The sequence below is a fragment of the Rhynchophorus ferrugineus genome, unplaced genomic scaffold, assembly GCF_030347505.1.
Source record: "Rhynchophorus ferrugineus isolate W39M unplaced genomic scaffold, kcgeb_rfMv2 rfM2, whole genome shotgun sequence".
NCBI classification, from domain to species: domain Eukaryota; kingdom Metazoa; phylum Arthropoda; class Insecta; order Coleoptera; family Curculionidae; genus Rhynchophorus; species Rhynchophorus ferrugineus.
In genome coordinates this window covers 91,516,133-91,537,512 of record NW_027472581.1, presented here as the reverse complement: position 1 = coordinate 91,537,512, position 21,380 = coordinate 91,516,133, and the positions used below count along the sequence as shown (strand labels likewise).

Below are 21,380 nucleotides of genomic sequence, written 5' to 3'. Positions count from 1 at the left end.
TTGAGTGAAGCAACTTTTGTTGTTGTGAAAAAAATGGATAAAAAGGAATTTCGCGTGTTGCGATAAAATATTGCTTTTTGAAGGGAAAAATACAGTTGAAGCAAAAATTTGACTTGATACTGAGTTTCCGGACACTGCCCCAGGCAAATTAACCATCAATGATTGGTATGCTAAGTTTAGACGTGGTGAAATGGGCGCTGAAGACGGTGAAAGCAGTGGACGCCCAAAAGAGATTGTTACCGACCAAAACATGAAAAACACCGACAAAACAAAATCCACAAACCACATGATTTTGAATGACCATAAATTGAAATTAAATGAAATAGCAGACATCATATAATTCATGCATATTTGGGTATGAGAAAGTTTTGTGCAAAGTGGATGCCGCGCGAGCTCACTTTGAACCAAAAACAACGACGAGTTAATGATTCGGAGCAGTGTTTGAAGATGATCAAGCATAATAAACTCGAGGTTTTGCGTCGATATGTGACAGTGGATGAAACATGGCTCCATTATTTCACTCAGAAGTCCAATCGACATTCATCCGAGTGGATTGCACACGATGAACCTGCTCCAAAGCGTGGGAAAACACAATAGTCGGTTGGCAAGGTTATGGCGTCTATATTTTGGGATGCGCTTGGAATAATTTTCATTGACTACCTTGAAAAAGGAAGGACCATCAGCAACGACTATTACATAGCGTTATTGGACCATTTGAAGGACGAAATCGCCAAATAACGGCCGCATTAAAAAAAAAAAGAAAGTGCTGCTTCACCAAGACAACGGTGCATCACAAGTCAGTGAAAACGATAGGTCTCCAATTCGACCGACGGTTCGGTTGACATTTCCAAATCTAGAAAGCAATCCAAAAAGTTTCAAACCTGCTATCTTCTCCTATCTTCTAGCAGACGTCTCATCTCCATCTAATTCTTATTTAACAGATGTTAATTCTTTCCGTACTTCTCTACGGATCTAATGTTTACTTCAAGTTTGTTACACCCAACCAAGTGAAACGGCTTCAAGTTTTCCAAAATAAACTCCTCAGGATAATCTTACATGCTCCATGGTTTGTCAGAAATAATCAAATTCATAGGGAAACTGACACTCCAGAAACCAAGCACTTCATATTTCAGTCATTCCACAAACAACAACTCAGCCGAAGTTCTTCTGAAAACACGCTTGTTCGCCAGCTGGTTAACAGGTTGGGAGCTTAGCACCGCTAACCTCCCCCTCTTCCAGGCTGAAACGATCTCATCCGTCGCTGCAGTCATAACTTTTGTCCCCATACGACAATATCCAGTCGTGTGTCAACTCAAGTTCGCGAATCAATAGTTAGTTTCACTATCTGTTGTTTTTTAATTTAATTTATTGCAGTAGCAGTAGAGACCTACGGGGGTCAACTGTGAGGTGGTTTCGGTTTAGTGTATTGATAAGCCCAGAGGTAGTCCCACATAACCAGGTGCAACTTATCACTCCAGTTACTACTCTTTTAAAACCCTTTCATATATATAACTAGCGCAGTTGGTAATCTATTTTGAATTAATTTAATTAATCGTACTCGAATTAATTATCAGGAGAAGACTGGTTGACGTTGGATTGACAATCGTTCCACAATTACTCGAAACGTTTTCTGGTGTAGTTCTGGCAAAAGCATCGCAGTTGAAGCCATTAGGTTACAAAAGACGAATTGAAGGTGCTCAATGACCACTAGCCATAAACTGTTCCAAATATGAAATATTCAAGTTCTGAAAAACACCTCTGGATTCTCTGGATTTTCACACATCTGTAATGCATGTGCATTCAAGGTGTAGGGGCACCAAAGGCAGTCTAAAGTTCCTGTGAATTAACATAGTTTACTTGAGTTTGAACAGAAGCTTACAGTTCACGGTTTACGGCCATCAAATGCATATTGCAGTAGCTCAGTTTTCTAGCCGTAAGGTATTGGTATCTAGAGTCACCAAAGCTGAGAAACCATTCCATAGAGAGATACCATGGAAGTTTGGGTAAAAACAGTGTCAATTCGAAGATCTTCAAAAATAAATTGCCAGACGAAGATACAGGCGATAATTTTACAATAACCATAGGCTGTCCAGATGGAATAATGACCACGTACATCACTGTACAAACCTTTTCTCTGGTTTAAAATTACGTGAATGGTGAACAAGTGAGACAGGTTGGTCTGTTTTGGAATAGATAAGGTCCCTCAGTATCACATTTTATGGCCATTCAACAAGTTATTTCCGTGAAATAGTGTTCTTTTAACCCTTTCACATATTATAACACGTATAATAATATACTAATAATATGAAATAAGAAAAAATGTCAACGATAGGTGAATGCCTCAAAAAATAAAAAGGCGATACATTAATGTAATCCTGAGATATAAAAGGCAACGTTCTTATACCGAAAAATATTTGCAATAATTTGAAACCAGAACATATATTATGCGGATGGCTAATAGATTGAAAAATGAACTAAAATTCAACAACAATACCGTGAAATAAAAGCGTTTCCCATGGATTATTACGTGGGTTTAAAGGGAAATGATGTCTACTCTTTTTAAAATACCGTTAACAAAACAGAATCTGATATTGGCATTGATGGATTGTCTACGATAAATAAAGTGTGTAAGACGGATGAGTCGTTGCAATGGCGTTCAACAACTTGACGTATTTTCGTTAAACCCCTGTGGGGATGCTCGAGGATAACTCGATGGATTTACGTCGATATAAAATTTACCGTATCGCAAAACGAATTGGGCTCGCTTCGTCGAGAAATAATTGATTTTTTTACCAACTATGCCAAGTTTTCTCCTCTTTAAGATTTTTTTATAACAGGTCAATTGAAAAGTCTCACACATAGATTACTCTATTAGAATTAAATCCATATGATTAATTAGCCCTAACCCTCAAAAGATACGTGTATAAATTTAACAGCTGTCGGATCATTGGTTTGTGAATTATAGCATTTTGAGTGAAGCAACTTTTGTTATTGTGAAAAAAATTTATAAAAAGAAATTTCGCGTGTTGATAAAATATTTCTTTTCGAAGGGAAAAAATACAGTTGAAGCAAAAACTTGGCTTGATGGCGAGTTTCCGAACACTGTCCCAGGAAAATCAACCATCAAGGATTGGAATGCTAAGTTCAGAGGTGGCTAAATGAGCACTGAAGACGGTGATGCAGAACGCAGTGGACGCCCAAAAGAGGTTGTTATCGATGAAAACATTAGAAAATCCACAAAATGATTTTGAATGACCGTAAATTGAAATTGAATGAAATAGGAGACACTCTAAAGATATCAACTGAACATGTACATCATATCATTCACGAATATTTGGGTATGAGAAAGCTTTGTGCAAAGTGGGTGCCGTGCGAGCTCACTTTTGACCAAAAACAACGACGAGTTGATGATTCGGATCAGTGTTTGAAGATGATCAAGCCTAATACACCCGAATTTTTGCGTCGATATATGACAACAAAAATCCATGAATTGGACTTCGAATTGCTTCCTCATCCACCGTATTCTCCAGGTCTGGCCGCCAGCCGACTATTTCCTGTTCTCAGATCTCAAAAGAATGCTCACTGGGAAGAAATTTTTGTCGAATGAAGAGATGATCGCCGAAACTGAGGCCTATTTTGAAGCAAAGGACAAATCGTGCTACAAAAATGGTATCGAAAAATTGGAGGGTCGCTATAATCGGTGTATCACCCTTGAAGGGAATTATGTTGAATAAAAATAATTATTTTGCCAAAAAAAAACGTGTTTTACTATGGTAGGCCGGGGACTTTTCAATTGATTTGCAATTGCTATATATTAGTAACCAATTTAGTTCCAAATATATAACACATAGGCTGAAAAGTTCCGGTCCCTAACCACTTTTTCAGTTAGTGCTAACCTTCAAAAGAAAGCTGTTAAAATTTCATGACATTCTAATCATTAGTGAGTTATTGTGCTAATGGTGACACTACTGTTTTTTTTTTAAAGCAAAGCAATATAAGTTAAATACTCTTATTATTAGTATTTTTAGGGGGCTTCAATTATTATTCATGATACCAAAAATAAATATACAAAGTCCAATATACCAGCTGGTTTGTAAACTAAGCAATTTGTACGATTTTATTTATATCCTAAAAGTTTAATCATATAGGGAGACTAATAATAAATAGGATTATGACGCCTACTAATTTGTAGTGAAACGTGATCCATTTATTTTCTCTGTGGATGATAAATTAGGGTCAACCACCTTGAGGCACAGTTGGAGTATTCGAAAAGTTTCGAAATGTCAGAAGTTGCCAACAGTTAAAGCTAATGGTCCTTCCTGAATTGTTTCTTATTAACAAAACACGTTTAACTATTCACCGTATTCGATGGATGAGTTAAGTTTTGAACAGGTGATGTCTTGACAAATTCCCCTTCCAACTTATACGAGGTTTCTTTAACCAAATCATCAATATAATTTTCTCGAAGAGACGTATAGTGTTTTGTCATTGATTTTTGGCAAATGTATGTGTTTGTTCCTATTTAAACAAGTGTTTGGGGCATCTTAACGGTTCTATAACATGGGGTCAATACACCCATATGATATGATTGATGCCCCTTAAGTCGGGCATCCTCCTTCCTTCGGCATCCCTTCTTTCGCTACATTTTTAATAGTGTAAATAAATTAAGTAAATTACTACGATAGGTTTGTTCATTTAAAATATTCAGTGTCGTTGGTTCAAATAAAACTCACTACGTATTACAATGTAATTAGCATTTTTAGTTATAATATCTTCATTGTTTATATGACCAAATATGTTTTGAGGTATATCAATAATATTGAATCAGAACGGTATCTGAAGTTTGTGGTTAATGGAGTAAGAATTAATGCTTTTATTCGAGATTTGATGACATTTCAGAAATTGAAAACATAAACCAAAGCGAACTATCATAGAAGGTTGTTATAGTTATTACAAATGAGGTAGCTCAAACTACAAGCAGAAGCGTATCAAAGTATATTTTAAACAAAACTAATTTGAAACAACTTTCAAAACACGACAACGCTAAACCGTATATTTTAAAATTCTTGCAAACTTAAACGGATATACATCATTAAATGTATGTATTGCACACGGTTTAGTAATAAAAATATGCCACTTAAAGAGACATACTGTAAGTTATCAGCGATTCAGCTTTCTTCCCAAAAATAAAAATAGTGAATAAAAAAGTAAGAAATTATTGATATTTCTATCATATGCTTTTATTCGCCCAGAATGTACAAAACTGTTGATTTGATGGCATTACTCATGAAATTTGGAAAACACTCTGTGTGAAGGTGAATCTGACATTTCTTACATATGTAGATCGTCTGGCTTTTGCAAATGTTGCATCTTTTCCTTGCATTTTCTTCATTGCAGATTATAATATGATCAAATGTATCCTCCCTTACTGCCTCTGGCAATCTGTTTCTGCTGGGGCGTCCAAGGTTTTTTTGTGGTTGGTCGTTTCCCTCCAGTTCAGATTCTTCTTCAGTTATCAATAGAATCTGGGATCTGAAATCGATTTGACTAATAGTAGAACCTGTTGCTAATTGGTACATTTTCCAGTCATTGACAATAGCACTGCCAATTCCATTGGCGAATACTGGCCACTACCATTTTTTGCCTCTAATTCGGAATCTAATTTGGAATGGCATTGTCATGTAACAAGAGAATTGTTATGCCACCTATTACCTTACTATACTTTGCTGTTACAATCAAATCTATAACTAAAGTTCCCCTTCGGTTTTCTCTCACTATATCAGCTCCAAAGAATTTCATTTCAGACAACAAAGTAAGAAAGTAATGGCTTGTGAAAAAGTTATCAAAAAATAAGGTATGATATTCAGGCTCATGAACAACTTTCAACAAGTTTGCAAGATACGGTGCAGTGTCTTGGTGAAGCAGCACTTTCTTTTGCTTCAAATGCCGCCGTTTTTCGGCGATTCGGCCTTCAAACGGTCCTTCCTTTTTCAAGGTAACAGGTGAGCTCGCGTGGCACCCATTTAGCACAGTGCTTTCTCATACCCAAATATTCGTGAATTATATGATGTACACGTTCAGTTGATCTTTAGAGTGTCTGCTATTTCATTCAGTTTCAATTTACGGTCATTCAAAATCATTTTGTCGGTTCTTTTAACGTTTTCGTCGGTAACAACCTCTTTTGGACGTACACTGCCTTCACCTCTTCGGTACTCATTTGACTACGTCTAAACTTAGCATACCAATCCTTGATAGTTGATTTTCCTCGGGCAGTGTCCGGAAACTCGGCATCAAGCCAAGTTTTTGCTTCAACTGTATTTTTTCCCTTCAAAAAGGAATATTTTATCAACACGCGAAAATTTTTTTACAATAACAAAAGTTGCTTCACTGAAAATGCTATAATTCACAAACTAATAATCCGACAGCTATCAAATTTATACATGCATCTTTTTAGGCTTAGGGCCAACTAAAAAGCATATGGATTTAATTCTAGTAACGCCATCTGTATGTCAGGCCAGTGACTTTTCAATTGACCTGTTATAACATTGAGGAATATGCATATAAAAGTTGAAATATATTTATTTTGATACTTGAAATAAATTATTGAATTTTTGGGTTGTCTGTAATTTGTTTTCACTAATTGTGAAATACAAACACATAGAAAAATAGCTTGTGAATGCCTTTTAACACATGCATGATGACTTTTGTATAGTAAGTTCATTTTGACTGCATTTTGTGAAGTTAAACGGAAGAAAAGGGTTAAATAACATATCTCAGTTTCTATCATCCTATTTTAATTTTATTACACATTTCTATTGTACTAATTTTCTTTATTCTTATTTCAGGTAACTAAACCCGAGATCATATTAATAATATTTGATGAAGAATACCACCAAGAGCATCAAAAAGGGTAAAGTATAAATAATATTGCAAGTGGAAAATAATGTATTTTAGACGGTTATATAAGAAAAAAGAACTAAACAGAAAAAATTAAAATTGTTAATAAATCTTATATTAATTATAACATCTACAATAAAGTAGATTTTCAGTCAGTAACCTGTTAGGGTGAGGCTCGCTGCATTCTAGCACGATCTCTATGTTACCTACTCGCCAGGTAGGTCAATAGATAACCTGAGATAAGCAATATTAAGTTTTCTATGATATAGATCTTTTTCGAAGCTGTTCGCATCTTTCATCCTAACGTTTTATTTCATCAAAGATATTCCATCATCTTTTATTCGGCGGATATTTCCGAATCATTGTAATCTGCGTCCCTGAATTTGTTCCTCAACTTTGCACTGATTATCGTATCATAAACTCACTTCATTTCTAATAAGGCTTTGAAGAGGAACATGTAGAGGCTGCCTTATATACTTAATTGTTTAAATTATATGACTGCAAACTTACAGATATCTATAATGTAACACTGCAACAGTGTCCAAGTCTTGAAGCCATACAGAAGGATTGGCAAGATAAGTCATACGCACCATCTTAGCCTTTTACTTCAGCAATGCCACTTTACTCTCTTGTATTACTAAGTACCTGATTCTTACACTTCATCTAACTGAATCCCGTTGAGATTTAAAATGGCAGTATTTTCTTCATTAGATAATTTTTCTTCATAAAAGGAATCTTACCAACTTGTAATATTATCAACTTAACACGTCACAAATACATGGTTATATAAGTATATGATAAAGAAACAATATATATTTAAAAGATCAAATATCAAGCCAATAAGTTATCGAATTAACAGAATATAATACAATTTCCGATGTTGAATTAATTAACGGTAACATTTTAAATTACATTTGATCCGGTAATGGAATTAAAGTTCAGAAAAATCAATATGCAAAGCTCGAACCTTAATTTTTTTCGGGGATGTCTGTTAGTCTAACTTAGTGACATAAAAACCCTTTGTAATGGAAAATTTGTATTACCAATTTAATAAAATTCTTAATATAATAATTCATTAAGAATACAATAGTTTTCAATTGACTAGTGTTTGATTTATGTAGAGCAAAAATCAGTAATATCTGTTTGGAATAAATTAGTAGAAATATTTTATTCCATTAAATATTAACAACGTAAATTTTATTATTACATTATGACACAAATTAATTATATTTAATATGTAATCCTAGTATTAACAACAATTTTAACTATAACAATAATTAATACTATATAAAATTCTTCATTAAATGCTTATTTGATTATATACGTCACTCCTCTTTGACTATGTTTATCTGAAACTCCCTATGAAAATCTTCGTTCAGGGCATATCAAAACGCATTAATACTATATCTTAATACTCAGTTCTAGAATATATCGACGGATATTCTAGTGATGATCATGAAAAGCGATAAAAAATATAGCACACTGGACCTCATGTTAAATTGAACAAGCTTTTGCCCTATACGCACTTTCAACTGCTGAAATCGTACCTCACAGATAGACATTTTATTGTTAAAAGTGTTGACGAATACACTGATCAGCAGATCACTTACTGAAGTGATCTACATGTTAGGATGTTTATATTATATAACAGAAATCATACGATAATATTTATTGCCCACGGGCGGATTGTTGACTTTGATTGTTGTTTGGTAAGCAAGAGTAATACGTTGCGTTTGTTATTCGTTATTATTGGTCTTTTTGGCAACAATACGTCATCAGCTTGTTTGATTTACGTTGGTAGACATCCGCAGTGACATTTTTAATCAATTTTAACCACACTGATCCCACCAAAATCTCTTGCTGTATAGACATTTTTGCTACGGATATCTTCGATGCTTCGATGATATGTAGATTGATCTTATGAGCTAGTTCATAGCTTTTTACGCTTTGATGGTCGTGTGGTAGTCAGTTTCCATCCTTTTGGATTTTTCCTATCAAATGTAAACATCTGGAAACAGTTGATTCAACAACTGCTCAGCTGTCTGAATGTGTGTTGGTGAGTTTGAGCTGGATTTTTATCTAATAATCTAGTCTTGCAATTAATTCTCTTCGGACATTTCTTTTTCTCTGGGCCGTCCTTTTTTATTGACATGAAAATAGCCATTTTTAAATCGTTGAAACGTTGTGATATGACAGATCAGCATCACCATAAGTTTTTAAACTTGGTTGATGGACTTTAACGACAGATTTCCTCATATTACACGATAATAGTAACTGATATCGAAGTTACAATGTTGTCTATACATTGTGTACTGTATAACTTAATAATACCAAATGGAAAACTATTATTTTATGTAGAGAATTGAATAGTTCGTATAGATTGTTTAACAGTTATTTACATTGATTTAGCTGTGGTCGTTATAGCGAATACATATCGCTGGTCAAAATACATACATGAAACTCAGAGTTCTATTTTAATAAATAGATGCTCCTCAGCAGACTAGTAGACACTCCTCGGTGAATGGAGGTAGGTCGAAATCATACAGTTATAGTTGTTTACATGTTGTGATCGTTATTTATTGAAGTTATATATATATATATATATATATATATATATATATATATATATATATATATATAAGTAGAAAATACAAATAGCTAAAAACGGGGGCTAGCAGCGGTGTTACTTGTTGACGAAGCTGTCGACAGCCGATGGTGACACGTCTGAACTGAACGATGGTCAGACACTGAATGAATGAATGAAAGTATCCTTCAATAATATTCCAGATAAACGTCTCGGAATTGCCATCTGCTGGTACCCCGCCCATGTTCAACATCTGGGTTTATATTTCTGGGTCTATATAATATATTCTACAATTAACACAACTATAACAGTACAATTAACAAGTGTAGCTAATCTAATTTTGTCTTCAACTATAATGTCCCATGTTCAATTCATTGCTTTAGAACACTCGACCACAATTTTGGTAAACATGACGGCGAGTATCATGTGTTACTACGTCCCATTTTATTTTATAATTATCAATAATTAGAGCTATCACATCAATTCGAAATAATTCAGTCGGATATATCCACACGATCAGTTTATCAATTATAGCGCATGCAAACCAAATGAATGGATTCCAATTACAATGGCGGACTCTTCTACGAGATATAATAGAACCATTTTAGCCTCGGTGAATAGACCGGTCCGATTAAAATTACGTCGAAATAAAGTGTTGTCTTTATGTTTCCGTTTCGCACAATTATCTAAAATACAGCAACAGTTGTCGCTATATTTTCCGGGTTTTGCTTCCTCGGCGATTCGAGTTTGGTAAATTAAGTGCAACGTGTCCGTCTAGCGTATTAATTAACTTTACTGCTAACGCGAATTTTAATTTTGCGTTTTGGTAATGAATAAGTTAATTGCATTTGCTGCAGTCTTTTGAAAAGTATATATACATATATCTGACGCAGTTAGCGTTGCTATATATTATAATGAGGTTTGAATTAATTTTTTATTTTACGCTTTTTATAATGAATTTTAAAATATATTATTTTTGGCAATATTATTTTATTATTCTAATACATTATTATTGCATTATTTTACTAATACTAATAACTGTATCCCATAAAAGAAGCTAAGTTAGCAAATATCGACAAGGCCAGATGATTAGACAGAAAGGTTAGTTTTTTACTATTTATTTAAAATTGTCTTACTGGTCGGTGCTGACTAACATAAAATTTGTCATAATATATATAAAATATAAGTCTATCCTAATTGAGTACTTTTTATTATCGATTGTTTCAGTCGCTATTTTCGGTGTAGTTGATTTTGTTAGTATTTTACTATCGACTGTTTCAGTCGTGTACTTTTAGTTACTATTTTTTGTTCTACTAGTTTCATTCGACTTTTTAACGTTCTGGCTCTGTCGCCCTGGCCGCGACCTTGACAAAAATGTACCCAATTTATGCTTACATAGAGTTATATGTAATATATGTAGTTTTATGATTAGTTTGCGTGTAAATAACAATATATTGTATATTAATATAGCAGCATTTTGGAGGTATTTTTCAAGATTATTAATCTAATAGGGTAAAAAGATTAAAATTGGAATATATAAGCACATTTAAATTAATAACATTTAAATTAACAGTTATCTCCATCCTTTCCTCTCTTATAATTTATACGAGAAAGGGTTCGTACATCTTTCTCTGACATCACGAATTGCAAGAAAAAACAGTCGAATCATGCATTTGACTGGCAATAGTAATTACTATTTTTACTTTAGTTTAATTACTATTAATTACATTTAAACTGATTTATTCCTGCATTATAATTATTTGTCTATTAAATACCTCCCAATTAGTAATTTTGGTAGTAAGATTAGGCTTCTTTGTTTTTTTAAAACTGTCGCGCTTCTTGTTAACAATCATGGAGTGTGATCAGATAATAGCTCACACAAGCTCTCGATTTGTTTTTGATTTGATTGAAATGTAGAAGTCGAGTAGGTCTGGTACATTATTACTGTCGGTGGGTCAGTAAGTGGGTTCACGCCCTGAATGGTTACATTTATTAATATTTCAGGTGTTCTTAACGGTGAACCCCAGGCTGTCCCCTCCAATAATAAACCTTGGGCATAATTTTAAAAATAAATCTGTATATTGTGGTTGTATTATTTTGTATCTTGGTGGACAGTATATAGCCTTCTATCATGCTAACTATCGTAGCTTGTATTTGTTCTTTAATATCTCGTCTTGTTGGAAATGCTGTATATTTTGTTTTATTGTTAGAGCTGTCCCGCCTCGAGTGCGTTCACTGGAGTGTACTCTCCAGTAGTGATATATATATCTATATATATCATAACCCCGTAACCTTTCTATCTAAGAGAGTATCCAAAGAAACAAAAAACAAATGTGTTATTTATAAAAAAAAATAGCAGAATATGTTGATGAATATAATATAATAGAGAACATAAATGACAGTTATTCCCTACTGGACATATTAATGAAATACTTTAATAGAAACTGACACGAACAATGCTCCATAAATCAATTGAGGCAAACTTTAAAGCCAATGAGAATCTATAAAAGTTCTAAACCCCTATAATTAGTTTTCTTCGTGAGATCTTTCGGAGGAGCCTCCTCCGGTAAAAGGCTTATTATTAATTTTAAATTTGAAGGCGACATCTTTAAAAAGCAACATACATTTCTCTCTCGTTGAACGTAATCGCATTATGCCGTAATAAAGGAGATTCCGTCCGTCGCAGCACAAAAATAGAACGTCGAAACCGTGGCGCATTAAATCTGAACATCTTTTATTTCCAGTGAAAAACGGTTTTTAATTTGACCGTTTAACTGGGAACGTCCAAAAACTAAATTATGAAATTCTAAAAGGTCTTCCTGCGATTATTCGTTAAAATTTCTTTAATTGATTCGGACGTGTCACTATAATTGTACTATTTTAAAAAGGGCTTTAAAGTTATTAATTATTTGAATAATCATTTTATTGCTTTATTTAACTGGCTATTCCAACCTTTATTGCCTTCTTCTATCTATATACTGACTCAAAGGATCATATTAAGGAGCCTGTCGTCTGTCAAATATAACGTGGGGCAAAAGTCCCGCTACCAATTTGATTTCGTATAACTTTGCTCAAAGAAAAGATAAGTATATTTAGTTTTCATAAAAAGTTTATTTGTTCTTTACGTTTTCTTTTTGTTATGATTAAGAAGTTATATCGGCTAAATGGTGACCGCGATTCCCTATGCAACTTTCTGTTATTTTTATCATTTTAAGGGGTTTTTTCGTGACATTCTGCAACTTTTGAGGCTGAGTTTCTTCAATTTCGTGACGAATATTGTCTTTAAGGTGTTGAATCGTTTGAGGCTTATTCACATACACTTCAAAAACTAAAACAAAACACAAAACTTCAAAATATCACATAAACTTCAAATAAACTAAACGCCACTTCGCGAAATTAGTCTTCGTGGAAAAACTTCATTCAATAATTGAATTGTTGAACTGTGTGTGCTGTAGCCCCATCTTGCTGACACCACATGTCCTCTAGTCTTTGCTCTTCCATTTCAGGCACAAGAAAATTTCTAATCATATTTTGGTAACGTTCAGCAGTAACAGTAACTGCAACACCTTGGTCATTTTCAAAAAATAGGGACCAATTATGTTTCCAGCATGAATATCACACTCTACAGTTATTTTTAGTGGATGCAATGATGTTTCATGAATTAATTGAGGATTTTGTGTTCCCCAAAAACCGACTGTTCTGTTTCTTCGTTCAAAATTGTGCAGCTACTAGAAATGACGGTCGAAAAAAGATTGAAACAATACAATAATATCATATTACTAATGTTATATGATTCCTAGAACAATTCAAACATTTTAAAATGTCAATCAAACACATCAACATGTAAAAATAACCACCGATTAAACTCACTGTACTCAACAACTAGTTTTTTAGCTTCTTTCATATCCGTTCTAGTTATAAAGGTATTTAGATAAAAATGACTTTGAGATTGCCATATTTTCTACCTAAAATATAGAGTAACTACTCATTAAATACAATGAAGGTTTAGAAAAGAGTCACTTATTTCTGTTATTCTTTATACAGCAGTTATCATATCACTGCACAAGATTTGATGATGTTACTCCTTCATTTTTTCTAACATATATCCCAATGTGCTTGTTGGCAAGTTTATTTTTTAGTTTATTATTTTAAAAGATACAAGCATAATATATTCTCTTCTATAAAAAGTATATTGTACTCGTTAACAGCACAGCTAACTTCATTTTTAAAACAGTAATCAAATTGCTAAAATATAGCCATACACCATGGTGTGTCTTGAGGAATAAGTTGCTTAATGACTCCTTTTAAAAATGTTATGCCACCAAATAGAGGTAATATTTTCAATGTATGGTTTTATTATGTCCTCCTACCTCGTAGTGAAATGTATATTTTTGAATAATTTTGTAGTCATTACAGTATTGTATATGCTTAAAATATCTTCAGAAATTCGAAATAGAATACTAAAGTTGTATAAACAAAAGATTTTTATTAAGATATTCTTATCATAATCTTCAAACTAGTTAGAATTCAATATTATTGGTATTTTCTTCCTTTTCGTAATGATGTTACTGGCCCAACACATTTTTTGGCAAAACTATTTTTTTTTATTCAACATAATTCGCTTCAAAGGTGATACACTGATTACAGCCAGCATTCTTTTGAAATCTGAGAACAGGAAATAGTCGCTGGGGGCCACATCTGCGGAATACGGTGGATGAGGAAGCAATTTGAAATCCAATTCATGGATTTTGGCCATCGTTTTCACTGACTTGTGATAGGGTGAATTGTCTTGGTTAAGCAGCACTTTCTTTTTCTTCAAATGCGGCCGTTTTACGCGGTTTCGTCCTTCAAACGGTCCAATAACGCTATGTAATAGTCGCTGTTGATGGTCATTCCTTTTCCAAGGTAGTCAATGAAAATTATTCCATTCGCATCTCAAAATACAGGCGCCATAAACTTGCCAGCCGACTGTTTTCTTACGCTTTGGAGCAGGTTCATCGGGTGCAGTCCACTCGGATGACTGTCGATTGAACTTCGGAGTGAAATGATGGAGCCATGTTTCATCTATTGTTACATATCGACGCAAAAACTCGAGTTTATTACGCCGGATCATTTTCAAACACTGCTCTGAATCATCAACTCGTTCATCACTTACCAAACCAAACCTTGATGGTTAATATTCCTGGAACAGTGTCCAGAAACTCGCCATCTGGCGAAGTTTTTGCTTCAACTGTTTTTTTTTTTCAAAAAGCAATATTTTATCAACACGCGAAATTGCTTGTTATTCATTTTCTTCACAATAACAAAAGTTGCTTCACACAAAATGCTATAACTCACAAACTAATGATCCGACAGCTGTCAAATTTATACATGCATCTTTAGAGGGTTAGGGCTAACTAATAAACATATGGATTTAATTCTAGTAGCGCCATCTATGGGCCAGGTCGGGGACTTTTCAATTAACCTGTTATTTTGTGTTAACCTTAGAATATTTGCGACGAATCCAAAGATATATTTAAAAAGCATATATCCGAAGAACGAAAACAAATATCAACGTATAAACAACGTCACATCATCGTCTTTGTTTCTTGTTTTAAACTAGCGCGCCAGTTTGTTGACTCGAGGGGTGAACGATATATCGAAAAACATGGCCGCGATCAATTCGAAAATATCGGCCTGTCGGATATTTTCCGAGCGCGCCCCGAACAGAAGTTGCGTTTTAATAAAACCGCAAAAATATCGCCCAAGAAATGGAACATAAAGAGGGTTTTCATGTTATTAGGTCAGATACGGTTCGAGCCGAACCATTGAGGAAACGTTCCTGTTTTCTTTAGGATTTGTGTCACTCATAAAGGACAATTTAAACAATATTATCGGTTGCGGGGGTTATTCCTACGCCGGTCATAGATGAAGAAACTCTCAAATAATGTAATATATATTTTATACTATCGGGTTCCCATTGAAATTAATGTGCAGTCAATATAAATTAATTAGTGTATAAAAATAAATAACTCTTATTTTTCGAAAATAGTGCTTATGGTTATCCAAAAACTACCAATAGTTTCTTACATATTAGCTTGCTTGCATGTGTTCTGACTCGATTTTCCTTTAAAAAAGCATATCAAAGTTTTTTTAGTAATGCGTCATGGATATTTGTGACGTCGAGACATTGCAGTGTTACAGCATCAACTCTGAGTTTTAGTTCACTTTGGCTTTGACATATAACAAAATTATAATCTAAATAAAATAATTGAACAAAAATGTTATCAAATAATTTATCACTACATAGTATAAAACAAAGTCGCCTTTTCTGTCCCTATATCCCTATGTGCGCTTAAATCTTTAAAACTACGCAAAGGATTTTGATGCGGTTTTTTTCAATAGATAGAATGATTCAAGAGGAAGGTTTATATGTATAATACATGCATAATATACTAAGGCAACATTGCTAATTTTAGAGGTTTCTAACGTGATGTCCTAAATTAACCTATTTTTTTAGTCTTATTTAGCAATTAGCAAAAACGCTGCCTAACCCTACGAGTTAGATCAAATTAATGTACTACAGTATTGTACACCATAAAAAGGTCTTCAAAAAACTCCGCGATGGTATATGTTTATCTTTTAGGGATAACCCACATTAACCATTTTTATTGTTTACTTTTTACGTGAGAAAATAGCTTATTTACGAAGCTATTTTAAGCAATACGGCATTAATCCTTATCGAATTAAGTACCTTAAATACAGTGTGCAATTAATATAGATCAATATGGTTCCTTACAACATGTAAATTAAACAAATATTTTCGGAGATATTACAAATTTAAAATTTGCGTTTAAAAATGTGTAATGTAATAAAAATTGTATGAATTTAGATATTCCAAAGATAGCAGGAAATCTTCATAGTAAGTATAGGGGAAGAGGAATTGTTTTACTCCAAATTTAATGCGTGCAGGCCAAGGGCAGTAATGAATGAACCAAAAATACTGGATCGATTTTAATCATGTTTTCATTGAGTGACATAGGCATATATATTTTATGCCCGTGGAAAGTCGGAGAGGGCCGCTATGTTTTTATATACAACGTTTATATTTTTTCTGTAGTGTATTTAATTTAGTATCAGCATTGCACCCGTGCGAAGCCGGGGCGGGTCGCTAGTATTAATATATAGTCTATTGAAAGTTTTTTTAGTAATGCGTCATGGATATTTGTGACGTCGAGACATTGCAATGTTGCAGCATCAACTCTGAGATTTAGTTCACTTTGGCTTTCACATACAACAAAATTCTAATCTAAATAAAATAATTGAACAAAAATGTTATCAAATAATTTATTATATATAATTTATCTTAACATTATAGTACATCTAATGCATATATTATCGAAGGACTTAAAACTACAATTAGGAACCCAGGTATAATCGTTTGTAGGTTAGATTGTTTTGTTTGCATTGAACTTTTTTCCACACCATCCATGAGGTGGAGTTTCTAGGCGCGTTTTTTATGTAGTGGTATCACCCTGGAGGCCTAATCCAGCTAATTAACAATTGTATATCTGCGAAACGTATTTTACTTTCATTCGAGTGCATATTTACCTTTCTATGTTTAGTTCTTGTTTCCTTCGATGGTGTGTTTACTTGTCAAGTCATCTTGGTGTCACTGTAATATTTTATTTCTTCTACTACTACCTGTGTTTACCATTCTCTATGAAGTTAATCTCTGAATTCTATCTAATGCATTTACCATATCTACAAAACAGTTAGTATTCATTCCCTCCTCATACGTTCTATCCTAATGCTCATGTTTAATTTTGAACAATTACTTCATTTCTGTGAACACAAATCTTTCACGCCCTACAATACCATTTTCTACAGTTATATTTAATTAGTTATGTGCATACCTTTAGTTGTTTCCACTCTCATCATTCTGTCTCAGGAATTTCCAGCATTGTACAGCATCATCACATATCTTGAAAGTCTGCTTCAGTCACTTTCACTTTCCGACTCACTGTCCAATTCAATCCCTAAACTGTTAATTTCCAATCTGTCTAAATCATGCTGTATGTCTTATCGAGTTCATCTAAACCGAAGGTGTTATGGTTGACAATGCCTCCTTCCACATATCCAAACAGTTTTTGATGGAATATCCTTCTCGACCAGCAATATATCCGCAATTAATTACCAGCAAAACCTAATCGAATGCTATTGTAACTTTTACCTTTTTCCTTGCTTATACAATATCAATTTATTATGTACTAACAATGATGATTTCCTTTCAAAAGTCGGTCACTCGCCAGTCGGTAGGCTTAATGCTGAGGACCGTGGTTCAGAGGTCATGTTAAACTGTAAATCCAGTCCAGATAAACCGATAGTTGAAAAAAGGAGACTTTAAAGTATATATATATATATATATATATATATATATATATATATATATATATATATATATATATATAAAAGAATAAATGTAAAGCTTAGCTCGCTAGCCCCTTAACTCTGTCTGATGTGTAGAATTTTTTTACTTTATTTGGACCCCAACACTTGTTTCACAAAATTTAACAGCTTTTAACAATGCTGCGTTTTGTTTTACTAAGTTCGGCTCATGTGAACATTAGCAATACCATAATTGCACACTGGCTTCAAAATGTGGTTATATAATAACAGTTTATTGTGGAGTGTTAACTCAGATTGTCGTCCAAACAACCACCACATTTTTTGGGCCTCCTCCAGTGTCATACCCATAACTTCGATAAGAAGAACATTGCGGTAATGATACTGATACTTAACATAAAGAAGATATAATATATTTCTTCTTAATTAAAATGATGACTTCGCAGTTTTAGTAATCAAAATAATATGTTTTGTTATAATACCCAAGTAAGAATATTCCTAAAATTAATTTTATGAATGATGTTGACAGTTTTACGAATATTAAACGATAACATTATTTCATTAATCTCTGGAATAATGAAATAATTTCGTAAAACAATAGAATTAATATGTTAGCACCGATACATCAATCTTACGCCTTAACGTCATAATATGTAGTAGCCTGTATGATGTTTTGATTAAAATTTTAGTATGTCACACCCTTGCAAATAGGTGTAATAGGTTTCGGATTACATCAATCAATAGACGCCACCTAATTACTTCAGCTAAAATCTTAAGTGATATGCGTCCGATATCGTTTAAATAATTTTAGCGGTTTATATGGGGAAGCAGGAAAATATTGGTAGTTTATTAACCATATCAGCATAGTTAAACCACACAGGGTATACGTTAAATCTATAGAATAATGGGGTTTACAAATTAATAGCAAATACACATACACGTACTGCTATCGATTCGGTTATTCACATTAAGAACCTTGTTTGCTTTATGATTACGAGGCTATATATGAAACAAAATGTGTGTTTTAGTATAATAAAACATACATAATACTTAACATAGTTATATTAATATTAAATTTACTCTAAATGGTCAACAATTCATCGGTTATATATCTACTCTACACCAATATATAATTTCATATTATCATTATTAGTGCATGTTACAGTAATTAGTAGTGTTGGGAACTATCGACTGAAATTTACTATCGATTGTTTAGTATCGATTTTGTTAAAAATATTTCCGTTCAGTAATAAATAAAGCATTTATATCATTTCATTCAGATCATTTTTAATTATGTTATGGATTAGTTTTTTTTTCTATGGTATATGGTATATGTTTAATTTTTATATAGTATTTATGTTTATTGTACATCTTTAATTTTTAGGTTTTGTTTAAGTTCTATTGTATTATCTATATTTATTATAGTATATTATTTAAAAATAGCAATTAAAACATTAAAATACAATAAAACATTTATGGAGTATTACTCCATTCCATAGAAAAATTCCGTTCTTTTGATATTGCGTTTATGAGAAAATTTAAACATTATAAAGTTAATAAAACTGGTAAATATTTACATCTAAGTCGTCTCTACAGTAATATAACCGATATTGAAAGTATATCTGCTGGTTCTAACCGAGCAAGAGCCAAGCCACATTTCTCTAACTTTTTCCGTCTTTTAGCGAAAATATACAAGTGCTACCTCACCCACCGTGTATGGAATTCGTAAATTACCTAAAAGATGAGAAAAAGTATCGAAAAAGAATTGTCATAACAGGTCAATTGCCAAAGTCCCCGGCCTGACACACAGATGGCGCTACTAGAATTAAGTCCACAGATGGCGCTACTAGAATTAAGTCCATATGTTTTTTAGTTAGCCCTAACCCTCGAAAGATGCGTGTATAAATTTACTGTCGCATCATTAGTTTGTAGTTTTACATTTGTCATTGTTTCAAGTTTCCAGACACTGCCCCAGGAAAATCAACCATCAAGGATTGGTATGCTAAGTTTAGACGTGGTGAAATGAGCACCGAAGACCGTTCACCGTCTTCGGTCAATGGACGCCCAAAAGAGGTTGTTACCGACCAAAATATTTTAAAAAATCCACTAAATGATTTTGAATGACCGTAAATTTAAACTGAATGAAGTAGCAGACACTCTTAAGATATCAACTGAACGTGTATATCATATCATTCACGAATATTTGGGTATGAGAAAGCTCTGTGCAAAGTGGTCGCCACGCTCACTCTTGACCAAAAACAACGACGAATTAATGATTCGGAGCAGTGTTTGAAGAGGATCAAGCGTAATAAACTCGAGTTTTTGCGTCGATATGTGACAATGGATGAAACATCGCTCTCTCATTTCACTCCGAAGTCCAATTGACAGTCGGCTGGGAAGGTTATGGCGTCTGTATTTTGGGATGCGCATAGAACAATTTTGTTGGAAGGACCATCAACAGCGACTATTACGTAACGTTATTGAACCAGTTGAAGAACGAAATCACTGAAAAACAGCTGCATTTGAAGAAAAGGAAAGTGCTGCTTCGCCAAGACAATCCGCCGGGTCAAAAATCCATGAATTGGGCTTCGAATTGCTTCGTCATCCAACGTTTTCTCCACATCTGACCCCCAGCGACCATTTCCTGTTCTCAGATCTGAAAAAAATGCTCGCTAGGAAGAAATTTTTGTCGAACGAAGAGGTGATCGACAAATCCGAGGCCTATTTTGCAGCAAAGGACTAATCGTACTACAAAAGTAGTATCGAAAAGTTGGAGGGTCGTTATAATCTGTGTATCACCCTTGAAGAGAATTATATTGAATAAAAAAAACTAATTTTGTCACAAAATGTGTTTTACTATGGTAGGCCGGGGACATTTCAATTGACCCGTTAATGTAGTTTTAAAAAATTTGTGATCTTATGCTTTTAGGAGATTTTCTTGACTTATATGACAATTTTACTCTTTACGTCTTCTTTTGTTGGAAGTAAGAAACTTAATCATTTGATATTTAACCGGAAAATGAAGAGAACAATTATTTTTTGAATTTGCGGATCATATATGTACATAGCGACGGGGTAAATATCTTTCACCGCCAGATCTCGATGTCTCAGTTTGGCATTAACTCGGCATATTCGTCGCTAAATATGGATGAGAACGACAAGAGTAATTTAACGACGCCTAAGCTATTTGTTAGGGCTTTACCGAAATATCCATTATAATCCGATACGTCTGTTGTAACTGGAATCAAGCGTCCTTATAAAATTTATTCTTCGAGCCCGCGACAACTAATCCGCCAATTTATATCGCAGTCGGCTTGTTCGAGACGAGCACCGATCATAAATCTAATGCTTGGTCTTGTCACGACATTAAACATCTCCCGAACGCAAAACATCAGCCAGAAGAAACAATCGAGCGTCGCGAAAAGTAATTAATAGAAATATTATTAAGAGACCCGACTGACAGTTTCTCGATACCTCTCTCTCTGCGTTTATAATTCGGTAGTTCATTCAGGGA

The 21,380-nt window shown here is 33.7% G+C and overlaps 1 protein-coding gene and 1 long non-coding RNA gene across 16 annotated transcripts in view; one reads left to right on the top strand and one right to left on the bottom strand.

Annotated features, from left to right (window-relative positions):
- Liprin-alpha (PTPRF interacting protein alpha) overlaps nucleotides 1–21,380 on the top strand; it is a 348,725-nt gene that overhangs the window by 274,286 nt on the left and 53,059 nt on the right. The window lies entirely within an intron of this gene.
- Nucleotides 16,903–17,650, bottom strand: LOC143192006 (uncharacterized). Its single transcript, XR_013004688.1, has 3 exons — nucleotides 17,377–17,650; nucleotides 17,072–17,224; nucleotides 16,903–17,012 (listed from the first exon to the last, which is right to left on the bottom strand). It is a non-coding gene; the product is annotated as an uncharacterized LOC143192006 (long non-coding RNA).